Source organism: Salvelinus fontinalis, chromosome 33 (assembly GCF_029448725.1).
Source record: "Salvelinus fontinalis isolate EN_2023a chromosome 33, ASM2944872v1, whole genome shotgun sequence".
In the NCBI taxonomy this organism is placed as follows: domain Eukaryota; kingdom Metazoa; phylum Chordata; class Actinopteri; order Salmoniformes; family Salmonidae; genus Salvelinus; species Salvelinus fontinalis.
Genome location: NC_074697.1, coordinates 3,681,117 through 3,689,304, shown reverse-complemented (window position 1 = coordinate 3,689,304; position 8,188 = coordinate 3,681,117). Strand labels below are relative to the sequence as shown.

The 8,188-nt window shown below is 48.1% G+C and overlaps 1 protein-coding gene and 1 non-coding gene across 4 annotated transcripts in view; one reads left to right on the top strand and one right to left on the bottom strand.

The window, feature by feature from the left end:
- Positions 1 to 1,937, bottom strand: part of LOC129831656 (rho guanine nucleotide exchange factor 26-like) — a 62,902-nt gene extending 60,965 nt beyond the window's left edge. The window contains exon 1 of one of the 3 annotated variants that reach the window (XM_055895018.1): positions 1,664 to 1,937. The gene's annotated coding sequence lies outside the window, so the exon portion shown is untranslated. The remainder of the gene's footprint in view (positions 1 to 1,663) is intronic. The other 2 variants (XM_055895016.1, XM_055895017.1) reach the window with 2 other exon arrangements.
- Positions 1,938 to 3,488: 1,551 nt separating this feature from the next.
- trnaa-ugc (transfer RNA alanine (anticodon UGC)) lies at positions 3,489 to 3,564 on the top strand. Its single transcript has one exon. It is a non-coding gene; the product is annotated as a tRNA-Ala (tRNA).
- The last annotated feature ends 4,624 nt before the right edge of the window (positions 3,565 to 8,188 follow it).

Genomic DNA, 8,188 nt, shown 5'->3' with positions numbered 1-8,188 from the left:
GTCACGAGATGTGCCATTCTGCCTTCTCCCTACAGTTCTCAGCCATTCTGCCTTCTCCCTACAGTTCTCAGCCATTCTGCCTTCTCCCTACAGTTCTCAGCCATTCTGCCTTCTCCCTACAGTTCTCAGCCATTCTGCCTTCTCCCTGCAGTTCTCAGCCATTCTGCCTTCTCCCTACAGTTCTCAGCCATTCTGCCTTCTCCCTACAGTTCTCAGCCATTCTGCCTTCTCCCTACAGTTCTCAGCCATTCTGCCTTCTCCCTACAGTTCTCAGCCATTCTGCCTTCTCCCTACAGTTCTCAGCCATTCTGCCTTCTCCCTACAGTTCTCAGCCATTCTGCCTTCTCCCTACAGTTCTCAGCCATTCTGCCTTCTCCCTACAGTTCTCAGCCATTCTGCCTTCTCCCTGCAGTTCTCAGCCATTCTGCCTTCTCCCTACAGTTCTCAGCCATTCTGCCTTCTCCCTACAGTTCTCAGCCATTCTGCCTTCTCCCTACAGTTCTCAGCCATTCTGCCTTCTCCCTGCAGTTCTCAGCCATTCTGCCTTCTCCCTACAGTTCTCAGCCATTCTGCCTTCTCCCTGCAGTTCTCAGCCATTCTGCCTTCTCCCTGCAGTTCTCAGACATTCTGCCTTCTCCCTACAGTTCTCAGCCATTCTGCCTTCTCCCTACAGTTCTCAGCCATTCTGCCTTCTCCCTACAGTTCTCAGCCATTCTGCCTTCTCCCTGCAGTTCTCAGCCATTCTGCCTTCTCCCTACAGTTCTCAGCCATTCTGCCTTCTCCCTACAGTTCTCAGCCATTCTGCCTTCTCCCTACAGTTCTCAGCCATTCTGCCTTCTCCCTACAGTTCTCAGCCATTCTGCCTTCTCCCTACAGTTCTCAGCCATTCTGCCTTCTCCCTGCAGTTCTGATTACACACACACATGTGCATGCTATATAGCTAATTAGCACGGATGATTGATCGCCTAGTTTTTCCATCTGTTTTCCATAAGCAAGCGCCGTAACATGGATATATGGCCGTGTGGGAACACTAACCGTAACATGGATATATGGCCGTGTGGGAACACTAACCCGAAACGTATCAAGGTGTGTATCAATTTCATAACCCTTTGTTTTAAATTGATTTGTATTTTTATTTTATGAAAATGATTTTTCGCTGATACGCTTCCAAAACAGTACTGCAAGACATGCATGTTAATGTTCAGACCGAGCGGTGGGAGATCTGGACAAAACTCTCCCCTGAAGAAGACGCATTCGTCTAATGATTCTTAGCGTAATGTAATGGACCTTGAAGTCATGATCATGGTCTAGGTCGTTCCTTTCGCACTGCACCAGTAGCCTAATATCCATATTGGACCACAAACAGATCCCTGATACAGTAGAGGACCACTGTCTGACAGTGACAGACAGGCATGCAGACAGCGGAGGAACGTTTACCCTCAACTATAAAGCTCTGAATGAGTTAAGGTGTTAGGTTAAAAGCTATGCAGCAGAACATGTTCAGACAACACATGCGAATGTTGTCTATGCAGAGAAGTAGGCTGGCTAGTGTAACCAAGTAGCCACAGAAAGAGGGGGAAACAGTTTCCACCATTGACCTATAAAAGAACGGTTCCCACGGCGAGCGTAGTCTATTAACCCGTGAGGGACAAGCTAGACGTACCTTTCTACTGACTCGTCATGGTGCCTGTGTCCTGGACTTCTCAATAGACTAGGCAGCGTTTTCTTGTTGTTTGACAGCTTATTTACGCTTGAGGTAAACTATTCCTTTGTGCAAACAAAAAAAAGTTGTTTTATCAGTAATCCGGGGACCGTCGGCTGTTTTCACAGTATCTCGGAAGTCCTATAATTTGTTGTGTACTATCCGAGTGACCCGGGTTGTGTGTTCAGGAGGAGAGGACAGAGCGATGAGGAGGGGGGAGTTGCCGAATGCCAAACAGCACAGAAGCCATCCCAAGTTCACCTGACGTCATGTGCACTACAACTCGACCGAGTTGGACTTGTAAACTAAGGATAAGGGAAGCTAGAAACATTCTAAGGGGAAAGAAAACGTCCTAAATAATGTAGGCATATAGTCAACAAAATCACTGCGTCCATACGGATTTAAAAAGGATTTACATTTGGGACAAGTTTGTAAAGTGAAGTGTGGGACTTAGTTCTCAATCTAGAAATGTTCAGTGATTTAGCGCCACCCTGTGGTTCTATAGAGTACAGCCACAGTTGACTACAAGACGTATAGAATAGAACACTTGTTCCGTGTGTTTCTACTAATACATAAGTAGAAAACTTTGCCTACACAGATTCCAATGACAGTGGTAACTCAAGACTTCTGAGTGATACATTTTAGAAAATCTTATCCAATCTTTTTTTTTTTTTAATACAGTAGGCTAGACCTACATTAACTGCATACAGTAAGTGTCTTTTATATTAGAAAAAATACGTATTGTTTTTATTCAAGTTAAGTTTGAAATGTTTCCAAAACTGAATCACGTGCCTTATTGTGTTAAGAAAAAGCATTTGGTCAGCGTTGCGCAGCATCGGGCCATTTCTATTACCAGGCTAGGGGACATCCAATGTCCATTACCAGGCTAGGGGACATCCAATGACCATTACAAGGCTAGGGAACATCCAATGTCCATTACAAGGCTAGGGAACATCCAATGTCCATTACCAGGCTAGGGGACATCCAATGACCATTACAAGGCGAGGGAACATCCAATGTCCATTACAAGGCGAGGGAACATCCAATGTCCATTACCAGGCTAGGGGACATCCAATGACCATTACAAGGCTAGTGAACATCCAATGTCCATTACCAGGCTAGGGGACATCCAATGACCATTACAAGGCGAGGGAACATCCAATGTCCATTACCAGGCTAGGGGACATCCAATGACCATTACAAGGCGAGGGAACATCCAATGTCCATTACAAGGCTAGGGAACATCCAATGTCCATTACAAGGCTAGGGAACATCCAATGTCCATTACCAGGCTAGGGGACATCCAATGTCCATTACCAGGCTAGGGGACATCCAATGACCATTACAAGGCTAGGGAACATCCAATGTCCATTACAAGGCTAGGGAACATCCAATGGCTCTATGAATAAGAGTTATACCTACACTGAATGACAATCTGCCCACGAAAGCAGCCTAAAAAAAATATATTTTGTAGACTAAGCTAGGCTATCTGAAATCAACATTTGCTGTTTTAATGAATTGAATATTTGTCCATGACATAACCAGAGAGTGTGTGTAAAACAAAACATTCCTCTCATAGTCCAACTCTAATGATTTGCAGCCGCCCTACAGGCGGTGGCCCATCGCACGCGAGCTCTCTCCAGCTTCCCGGTTGTGTGCGGTTGGGGTCTAAATTCACGGAACGCCTTGTCGTAGTGATATTGCGCAATGTGCTCTCACGCTTTACCAGTCACTTCCAAAACAGACTCAAAACAAAGTCATTCTCATGGGCAATTGTATGGTTTGGGGCCCCGTGTGGCTCAGTTGGTAGAGCATGGCGCTTGCAACGCCAGGGTTGTGGGTTCGATTCCCACGGGGGGCCAGTACAAAAAAAAAAAAAAAAAGTATGAATGTATGTACTTGTAAGTCGCTCTGGATAAGAGCGTCTGCTAAATGACTTAAATGTAAATGTTTTAATAATAAACTGAGCGCTAAACAAAAAAAGCATATTTTGTCACCCTGTAAAATGATTTATCTGCTTCCCTTACTGTATGGAAACCTACTAGGAACATTTTCAGTCTACAAATGAAAATCGAAAGTTGCAAATATACTAAAACAAAAATATAAACAACATGTAAAGTGTTGGTCCCATGTTTCATGAGCTGAAATAAAAAGATCCCGGAAATTACTCTAAAATGTTGTGCACAAATGTGTTTACATCCCTGTTAGTGAGCATTTCTCCTTTGCCAAGATAATCCTTCCACCTGACAGGTGTGGCATAATAAAGAAGCTGATTAAACAGCATGATCATTACACAGGTGCACCTTGTGCTGGGGACAATAAAAGACCACTATGGAATGTGCAGTTTTGTCATGGAACACAATGCCACAGATGTCTCAAGTTTTGAGGGAGCATGCAATTGACATGCTGACTGCAGGAATGTCCACCAGAGCTGTTGCCACAGAATGTAATGTTCATTTCTCTACCGCCTCCAACGTCGTTTTAGAGAATTTGGCAGTACGTCCAACTGGCCTCACAACTACAGACATTGTGTAACCACGCCAACCCAGGACCTCCACATCAGGCTTCTTCACCTGCGGGATCGTCTGAGACCAGCCACCCGGACAGCTGATGAAACTCAGGAGTATTTCTGTCTGTAATAAAGCCTTTTTGTGGTGAAAAACTCATTCTGATTGGCTGGGCCTGGCTCCCAAGTGGGTGGGTCTTTGCCCTCCCAGGCCCACCCATGTCTGTGCCCCTGTCCAGTCATGTAAAATCCATAGATTAGGGTCTAATGCATTGATTTAAATTTGACTGTAACTCATTGAAATTGTTGCATGTTGCGTTTATATTGTTGTCCAGTGTATAAATGCCATGCAGAGAGTAGATGGGGTCCATTATTCTACATGTCAGAAAGGCTCTACACACCCTGTTCTATCTGAACGTTCCAAAACGTTGTGTCCCACTGAACACACCCCCAGTAAAATGATATTTGACCCTTCATGCCAGACAATTTCTTTGTTTGTTGCTGTAGCCTTTCAGGTTTCCACTAGGTGGCGCCATTTGTCTTGTTTATTGTTAAACATCACCTCCACCTCTCCATTGAGTGATAGGTGGACCAACAGGAGCATTTTGGAAAAACAAACACATAAAAAATAAAACAAAATACATTACCAGCCAAAATAATTGACATGAATTATATCAAATCAAATGTATTCATAAAGCCCCTTCTTACATCAGCTGATATCTCAAAGTGCTGTACAGAAACCCAGCCTAAAACCCTAAACAGCAAGCAATGCAGGTGTAGAAGCACGGTGGCTAGGAAAAACTCCCTAGAAAGGCCAGAACCTAGGAAGAAACCTAGAGAGGAACCAGGCTATGAGGGGTGGCCAGACCTCTTCTGGCTGTGCCACAAAACAAACTAGTTTCCATGTATTGTGATAAGCACCTGTCCCTCCCTCCTCACCAAGCTACTCAACAACCCCCCCCCCCCCCCCCCCCCCCCCCCCCGGGCCAGTCCACCTGCCTTCTACCAGCAGACATCCCCCGGGCCAGTCCACCTGCCTTCTTCCAGCAGACATCCCCCGGGCCAGTCCACCTGCCTTCTTCCAGCAGACACCCCCAAGGCCAGTCCACCTGCCTTCTTCCAGCAGACACCCCGAGGGCCAGTCCACCTGCCTTCTTCCAGCAGACACTGTCAGGACAGGCTGGGGCTTTAGATGTGATGAGGTGCAGGGAGCAGGTATCTGAGAAGAAGAGAGGGGACCGAGGGAGTGGCAGAGGCAGATATCTGGGAAGAAGAGGGGGACAGAGAGGACAGAGGGAGTGGCAGAGGCAGATATCTGGGAAGAAGAGGGGAACAGAGAGGACAGAGGGAGTGGCAGAGGCAGATATCTGGGAAGAAGAGGGGACAGAGGGAGTGGCAGAGGCAGATATCTGGGAAGAAGAGGGGGACAGAGAGGACAGAGGGAGTGGCAGAGGCAGATATCTGGGAAGAAGAGGGGGACAGAGGGAGTGGCAGAGGCAGATATCTAGGAAAAAGAGGGGGACAGAGAGGACAGAGGGAGTGGCAGAGGCAGATATCTGGGAAGAAGAGGGGACAGAGGGAGTGGCAGAGGCAGATATCTGGGAAGAAGAGGGGGACAGAGAGGACAGAGGGAGTGGCAGAGGCAGATATCTGGGAAGAAGAGGGGGGCAGAGAGGACAGAGGGAGTGGCAGAGGCAGATATCTGGGAAGAAGAGGGGGACAGAGAGGACAGAGGGAGTGGCAGAGGCAGATATCTGGGAAGAAGAGGGGGACAGAGGGAGTGGCAGAGGCAGATATCTGGGAAGAAGAGGGGGACAGAGGGAGTGGCAGAGGCAGATATCTAGGAAGAAGAGGGGGACAGAGGGAGTGGCAGAGGCAGATATCTGGGAAGAAGAGGGGGACAGAGAGGACAGAGGGAGTGGCATTAGGATTAATGTCAGGAAGTGACTAGGATTAAATGACTAGGATTAAATGTCAGGAATTGTAAAAAACTGAGTTTAAATGTATTTGGCTAAGGTGTATGTAGGGAGGGGTAAAAGAGACAAATGATCCCTCTCTCTCTTCAGAGAGAGAGAGAGAAAGAGGGGGGGAGAGAGAGAGAGAGAAAGAGGGGGGGAGAGAGACAGACAGACAGACAGAGAGAGAAAGAGGGGGGGAGAGGGAGAGAGAGAGAGAGAAAGAGGGAGGGAGAGAGAGAGAAAAAGAGGGGGGAGAGAGAGAGAGAGACAGAGACAGACAGACAGACTCAACAGGAGAAAGAGCAGGAGCAGAACAGAGCACTAGAGGAGAGGATCAGACTGCTGGAGGAGAGGGTGAGGGGGATGGAGGAGAGAATCAGACTGCTGGAGGAGAGGTTGAGGGGGATGGCGTGTGACAGAGAACAACCCACTAGAGAGGTGGCCACCCCCGCACAGAAGCTATCAAAATAACGCAACTCAGACCCTGACAAAAGTCTCGACACCACAGCAGAACAGTCCACACCAGACCCTGACCATAGAGTCAACATCACAGCAGAACAGACAAAAGAAAAACCCCAAGCCCAGCAGCTCGCACCAGCTCTGAGCACCCCCCCTGTCAGCCACCCTGATAGCCCTCCTGACAACCCCCCCACACCCACTGAGGACAAACACAAGACACAGATTGTTCTCCTTATGGGCTAAAATGGGAATATATAGAAGAAAAAAAACTTTCCCCCAAACACAGTGTGTCTAAACTCTGGTGTCCAAACACCCAACGCGCCCTAGACCTTCTGTCTGAGGACCAACTAGGGTCACCTAGCCACATAATAATACACACAGGCACAAACAACCTGAGAGCACAGTAGGAAAGGGTGGCCACAGCACTGAAGGGAGTGATTGAAAAAGCTTCTTCTACTTTCTCCAACGCACAAGTGGTTATCTCCACCCTGCTACCACGAAAAGACTTCCACCCTGCTACAATACAGCGGGTAAACGCAAGCATTTCCCGTGACTGTGCCTCAAAACCAAATGTCTTTCTGGCCCACCACTCCACCCTGGACGTGAACAGCCTCTATGACCAGATCCACCTCTACAAGGCAGCAGTGCCCACCTTTGCCCGGACTCTAAAGGACATCGCTCTCGAACGCAGCCCAAACACTTCACACAGGAGCAACAGATCAATAGACACCCCACCCAGACCAGCGAGACACCCTCCAAGACCTGCAGGACCCCCCAACCCCCCCCCCCCCCCCCCCCCCGCCCCGGACCTACACATAGAGGACCCAGGCCAAGAAAACTTACATCCAGACCACAGCACCCCCAGACACATCCACACCCCCACCCCAACCAATCAACACCCCCCCACATCAACCATGCCCACACCCCATTTAGGCCCCCTCAGATCAGACCTATGCCACTCCTGCCCACCCCATGCACCCCACCCCCGCAGAGAGGGCATCAACATGGAAGTCACACATACGCCCAGGTAGTGAGCGGGCAAACAGGCCCAACCCCCACTCTTACACTCGCCCAAGCCAACGGCATGTACCAGATGCTCAGCAGGCTCTGCTCACACTTACTGGCCTGAGGCCAAACCACACGCCCAACAACATTGGACACTTTATGGAACAAAAAGCCTTCACTGTATCATCCTGGAATATCCAAGGCCTGAGGTCATCTGCCTTGGCCTAAAGAGCAGGAACCCGGACTTCACCAAAGAAATCGGTAATACAGACATTGTCATCCTGCAAGAAACATGGTATAGAGGAGACGGACTCACTGGTTGCCCTCTAGGTTACAGAGAGCTGGTAGTCCCATCCACCAAACTACCAGGTGTGAAACAGGGAAGAGACTCAGGGGGTATGCTAATTTGGTATAGAGCAGACCTAACTCACTCCATTAAATTAATCAAAACAGGAACATTTTACATTTGGCTAGAAATTCAAAAGGAAATTATCTTAACAGAGAAAAATGTCCTCCTGTGTGCTACCTATATCCCCCCACTAGAATCCCCATACTTTA